Below are 5,889 nucleotides of genomic sequence, written 5' to 3' on the forward strand. Positions count from 1 at the left end.
GCTGGATACCAAGGTCTCAAGAAAGAAAATAAACAAACCATGTGCCTGTGGTGTGTATGTATGGGGGAAAGAGACTTGAGGGAGTAAGTCTTTAGGGGTGTCTTAACACCTAGCACCTTGAACCAACTGGTTCGGGAGTTCTGGCTGAAAGCTTATCTTAAAGAGTCGCCCCCTCACAGAGCACTTAGCCTAAGAACACAAATAAGCCCAGAAAACAATAAAAGGATCAATGAATAAGAGTCTCATAGGGTGCAATTAAGTGAGTATTTCAGGACATGATAAAGGTCTGAAAGCCAGTGAAGGAATGAACCTAAGTTGCTATATCTGAAACCATCATAAAACCAAGGACATGACTTCCACAATAATGACTCATTTCTCTTAGCATTTCATTCATCATTCTCTTGTTCCAGTACTTGTTTAGGGACAAGCAAGCTTTAAGTTTGGTGTTGTGATGCCAGGGCATTTTGGCCAATTTCACTGACCTTTTCTTTACTGTTTTAGGGTAGTTTCATGCATTTTCTTAGGAAATAAGCAAGTTTTGGGTAGAATTTCACTTACATCTTGATTTAAGCATACATTGAGCACTTTACATGATTTCATGCGAATTTTGCATGAATTAGATGACAAATTGGATGATGCATGTCTCATGATGTGGATTAGAACTTTGATGCACTTTATTGCTTGATTTCAGGACAAAGGAAGCAAGAAAGAGCCACGTTAGCAGCCACGTTAGTCTAACTAACGTGACCACCAACGTGGAATGGGAGCTAGCTTGCAACGTTAATGAGAAAAGTAATCGATAATAACGTCCTCGAAAGCCATCATAGCCCACGTTAAGAGTCACGTTAACTAAGTTAACGTGAACTCTAACGTGGAAGAAATAAATAAGGCCAACGTTAGTGACACTCACCTTTGTCACTAACGTTGGACCAAGCTCATAAGTGGCAACGTTAAGAGCCACATTAACTCAGTTAATGTGGACTCTAACGTTGGAAAGCAAAAGAGAAGCCAACGTTAGCGACACTCACCTTTGTCACTAACGTTGGCCAAGCTACAATGAGCCACGTTAGTTGCCACGTTAACTTAGTTAACGTGGAAGCCAACGTGGAGAAAGCAAGTGATCACCAACGTTAGTGACACTTACCTTTGTCACTAACGTTGGGATGTACCACCACAAGTCACTATGAGCAACGTTAGCTCCCACGTTAACTTAGTTAACGTGGAAGCTAACATGGATAAAGGAGATGATAGGCCAACGTTAGTGACACTCACCTTTGTCACTAACGTTGGAGATTGCTATCATTACCACGTTAGAAGCCACGTTAACTTAGTTAACGTGCACTCTAACGTGGAAAGTAGGGGCACCTTGGAACGTTAGTGACAAAGATAAGTGTCACTAACGTTCTCGAAGAATTGGCAAGCCTACGTTAAGAGCCACGTTAACTAAGTTAACGTGAACTCTAACGTAGGGAGGGAGGACTCACAACGTTATTGGAAAAGGTGAGTCCCAATAACGTGTGCGAAGGACCAAGAGGCAACGTTAGTAGTCACGTTGGTGCCACTAACGTTGAAGTTAACGTGGATCATCCTTGGGAGAGGAATGTTAGTGAAAAAGATGATTGTCACTAACGTTCTTGAACCCACACTCTCACTTAACGTTAACGCCACTAACGTCCTGAGCTAAAGACCCTTCCTACTTCATACTTTCTCTCTGCAAGTAAAGCTAAGCCCACTGCAGAAGATAACTGCTTCAAACTCAAGATCCAAAGGCCCATATCCAAGACTTGAAGAATCAACTAGAAGATCAGAAGAGTAGTATATATAAGAGTAGTTTTGAATCAGGAAAAAAGGAGCCTTTTGGGGGATTGGAAATTGAGAACTACTCTCTGTATAATTTACTCTGCACTTCTAGTTCTAGTTTTCATGATGTATTCTCCATCTTTGTTTTCCATTTCAAGAGCTATGAACAACTAAACCCCTTTCATTGGGTTAGGGAGCTCTATTGTAATTTGATGGATCAATACTAATTTCCATTACTCTTCTTCTATCTTTTCTCTTGATTTTACTAGAAAGCTTTCAATCTTCATCCAATTGGGTAGTTATCTTGGAAAAGAAGCTATTCATACTTGGATCTCTTCTAAACCTTGGAAGAGGAATGAAGAGATCATGCTAGAAATGCTTTCTCATGTTGGACCAAATTGGGTTTGGTTGGGTATGGTGACTATAATCCTACCAACACTTGATTTGGGAATGCATGTGGTATAATCAGTGACCATACTTCATCTCTTCTCATGAGCAATTGACCAAGGAATTGGCTATTGATCAAGATTTGAGAGATTGAATTACCAAGGAATTGGAATTCGATCACTTAAGATTGCCAAGGAGATCAATGAATGCATTGATTCAGGAAGAGATGAAAATGAACTTGATCCGGAGAATGCAACATCTCCTAAGCCCAATGAATCCCCATTTCTGATCTTTCCCATTCTCTTTAATTTCTGCAATTTACTTTTATGAGCATCTTCCCCATTCCCATTTACAATTCTGCAATTTACTTTCCGTCATTTACTTTCAGCTCTTTACTTCTAGCATTTACATTTTCTGCTATTTACTTTCCCGCCATTTAATTTCCTGCAACTCTCAAACCAAATTCTGCTTTCCTCAACTAGAACATTCATCTAATTAAAGTTTCTTGACCAATCAATCCCTGTGGGATTAGACCTCACTCAATTGTGAGTTTTTACTTGACGACAATTCGGTATACTTGCCGAAGGAAAATTATTGAGAGACAAGTTTCCCTTCTATCAAGTTTATGGCGCCGTTGCCGGGGATTGATTTTGTATCAACAATGACTAAATTGGAGGATAACTAGATTGAGCATTTTTCTTTTGTTTGATTTAAATTTCTGTTTGAGTTGATTACTTTCAGTTTTAGTTATTTTCCTCCCTTCCTCCCTACTCTTTTTTCTTAGTTATTTACCAGTCAGTTCACTAACCCACTAACTGTTTGATATATTGCATCACTCACACTAACAGCAATTTTAACAAGAGTACTTTCTGCATCTGTTTCCTTGCTTGTGCCTTGTTGGTTGTATGACAGGGAGAAGAAGCGGGGCTTGAACTTCCTTTGATTCTGAACCTGAGAGGACCTTCCTTGGATTAAGGAGGGAAGCAAGAGGAAAGAGAGTAGTTGGTGCTGAGGAAGAGGAGGAGTACTTTGAACCAGACATGGATGAAAACATGGAGAACCATCATGAAGAAGAGGCTCACAACCATGGCAGAGAAGGTCCAGCACATCAGGCTGGACAAGAGAGAAGGGTTCTGGGTTCTTACATCAATCCAAACCCAGGAAACTGTGGAAGCAGCATCCAAAGGCCAACCATACATGCCAACAACTTTGAACTAAAGCCACAGCTCATCACCCTTGTTCAGAATAATTGTTCATTTGGAGGAAGTGTCCAAGAAGACCCAAATCAACATCTAACTATCTTCCTGAGGATATGTGATACTGTGAAGTCTAATGGTGTTCATCCTGACACCTATAGACTACTTCTGTTCCCTTTCTCACTTAAGGACAAGGCATCTAAATGGCTGGAATCCTTCGCAAAGGAGAGTTTAGCAACCTGGGAAGATGTGGTGAACAAATTCTTGGCAAGATTCTATCCTCCTCAACGGATCAACAGGCTGAGAGCTGAGGTGCAAACATTCAGGCAGCAGGATGGTGAAACTCTATATGAAGCATGGGAGAGGTTTAAGGACCTGACAAGAAGGTGTCCACCAGATATGTTCAATGAATGGGTGCAACTACACATTTTCTATGAAGGCCTCTCTTATGAATCAAAGAAGGCAGTAGACCATTCATCTGGGGGATCTCTGAACAAGAAGAAGACCATTGAAGAAGCCATAGATGTCATTGAGACTGTAGCGGAGAATGACTACTTCTATGCTTCTGAAAGAGGCAACACTAGAGGAGTGATGGAGCTAAACAATGTGGATACACTGCTGGCCCAAAACAAGCTTATTACCAAGCAGCTGGCTGACCTCACCAAGAAGATGGAGAGGAACCAAGTGGCAACAATCACCACCTCATCAGCAATCCAAGAGGGAGTGAATGCTGAAGCAGAGGAGGAGCAAGAACAAGCCAACTACATTGCAAACTCACCCAGGCAGACCTATGATCCTTACTCCAAAACGTACAACCCTGGTTGATTCTCTCCTAAGATGTATCTTTGTTCTTCAAACTTATGAATGAGTTGAGCCGTCACAAGTTATCTCTATTCTACATGGGTTCAGCGAGTGTCTTTCTTCGGATATCAATGAACCACTAGCTTGATTATACATCTCTTAGACAGCTAATCCATGACATCGTTGGGGACTTCTCGAGACATCAGTTCAGCCGAGGTATTGGGAGACTAAAGTCTTTGTGGTAGAGGCTAGAACCAAGGCAGAGTATTCTCTGATCCGAAAGATTCGGCCTTGTCTGTGACATTTTGATTAGGATCATTTAGGGGAAGAACTGCAGGAGCTTCACCATCATTTAGACTGGATGCGCACTAAACCCGATGTTCAGCCTAGAGGAAGATTAGCGGCCTCTCAACCGGCATTGATCACATATAACCTACTATAGAAGAAATCATTCACAGTTGGAGTAGACAGTAAGAAGGGATTGATCCAGTAGAATAAAGCACCTCCGAAGCCTTAACCATCTTCTTATCATTGAATCCACAATTACTGAGTAACGTTATATTTATTTTATGTTTATGCGCTTAAACAACCAAACATCTTTTCTATCCGCCTGACAAAGATTTACGTGGTGTCCATAGCTTGATTCAAGCCAACAATCCTCATGGGATCGACTCTGATTCACCTCAGGTATTACTTGGATGACCCAGTGCACTTGCTGGTTCAGTTGTGCGAAGTTAAATTCTGCGCACCAAAGGCCATATAGGGAGGCATCTTCTTTAACACCTCAACAAAAAGAATATTGTGGTGCAACTTTTTAAAGATTTTCAAGAATTGAGTCAACTGCTCATCGTTGGTCTCCTCTTGAAGCTTCTGAGGGTGTGGTACTTCAGGCTCCTCTTGGTCTCATGCACCTCCTTAGGCTTGGTTTCCTTAGCCATGGAAAGGGCTTTACACTCTTCTCTTGGATTTTTCTCTGTGTTACTTGGAAGAGTGTTAGGAGGTCTCTCAGGTATCCTCTTGCTCAACTGACCCAGTTGTACTTTCAAGTTCCGAATTGAAGCTCTTATCTCTTGCATAAAGCTGTGAGTGGTCTTCAAAACTTTAGCAACTATTGTGGCTAAGTCAGGAGTGTCTTGGCTTTGAGAGTGTCCTTGTTATTGCTGAGAAGGCTGAAATTGTTAGTTGTTAAACCTATTCATATTGGATCCACCCTGGTTGTTATTGAAGCTCAGTTGGGGCTTTTGTGGCTGCTCTCTCCAACCAAAGTTAGGGTAATTCCTCCTTCCCTGATTAAAAGTATTCAAATATGGATCATTTTTGGGATTTCTAGAGGAGTTGCCCATGTAATTAACTTGCTCAATGGTGGGTTGAGCATAGCCACAAGCATCCCCTTGGTTGTAGCTCCCAGTCATGTCATAGGATGCATCTTGAGTGTTGACAGCTGAGACTTGCATCCCTGTTAAATGTTAAGAGATCATGCAAATTTGCTGGGACATGATCTTGTTCTGAGCCAAGATGGCATCTAGTGTGTCCACCTCCATGACTCCTTTCTTCTGAGTAGTCCCAGTGTTTATAGGGTTCCTATTAGAGGTGTACAGATACTAGTTGTTGGCAACTATCTCAATAAGCTTATTTGCCTCTTCAGGCATCTTTTTCATGTGCAAGGAACCACCTGCAGAGTTAGCCAGTGACATCTTGGCCATCT

At 41.5% G+C, this 5,889-nt stretch overlaps 1 non-coding gene across 1 annotated transcript; it reads right to left on the bottom strand.

Annotated features, from left to right (window-relative positions):
• Nucleotides 1-3,680: 3,680 nt before the first annotated feature.
• On the bottom strand, nt 3,681-3,787 carry LOC148545529 (small nucleolar RNA R71). Its single transcript, XR_015901134.1, has one exon. It is a non-coding gene; the product is annotated as a small nucleolar RNA R71 (small nucleolar RNA).
• Between the last annotated feature and the right edge of the window lie 2,102 nt (nt 3,788-5,889).

Source organism: Arachis ipaensis, chromosome B9 (genome assembly GCF_059453495.1).
Source record: "Arachis ipaensis isolate K30076 ecotype BB chromosome B9, ASM5945349v1, whole genome shotgun sequence".
Taxonomy (NCBI): Eukaryota; Viridiplantae; Streptophyta; class Magnoliopsida; order Fabales; family Fabaceae; genus Arachis; species Arachis ipaensis.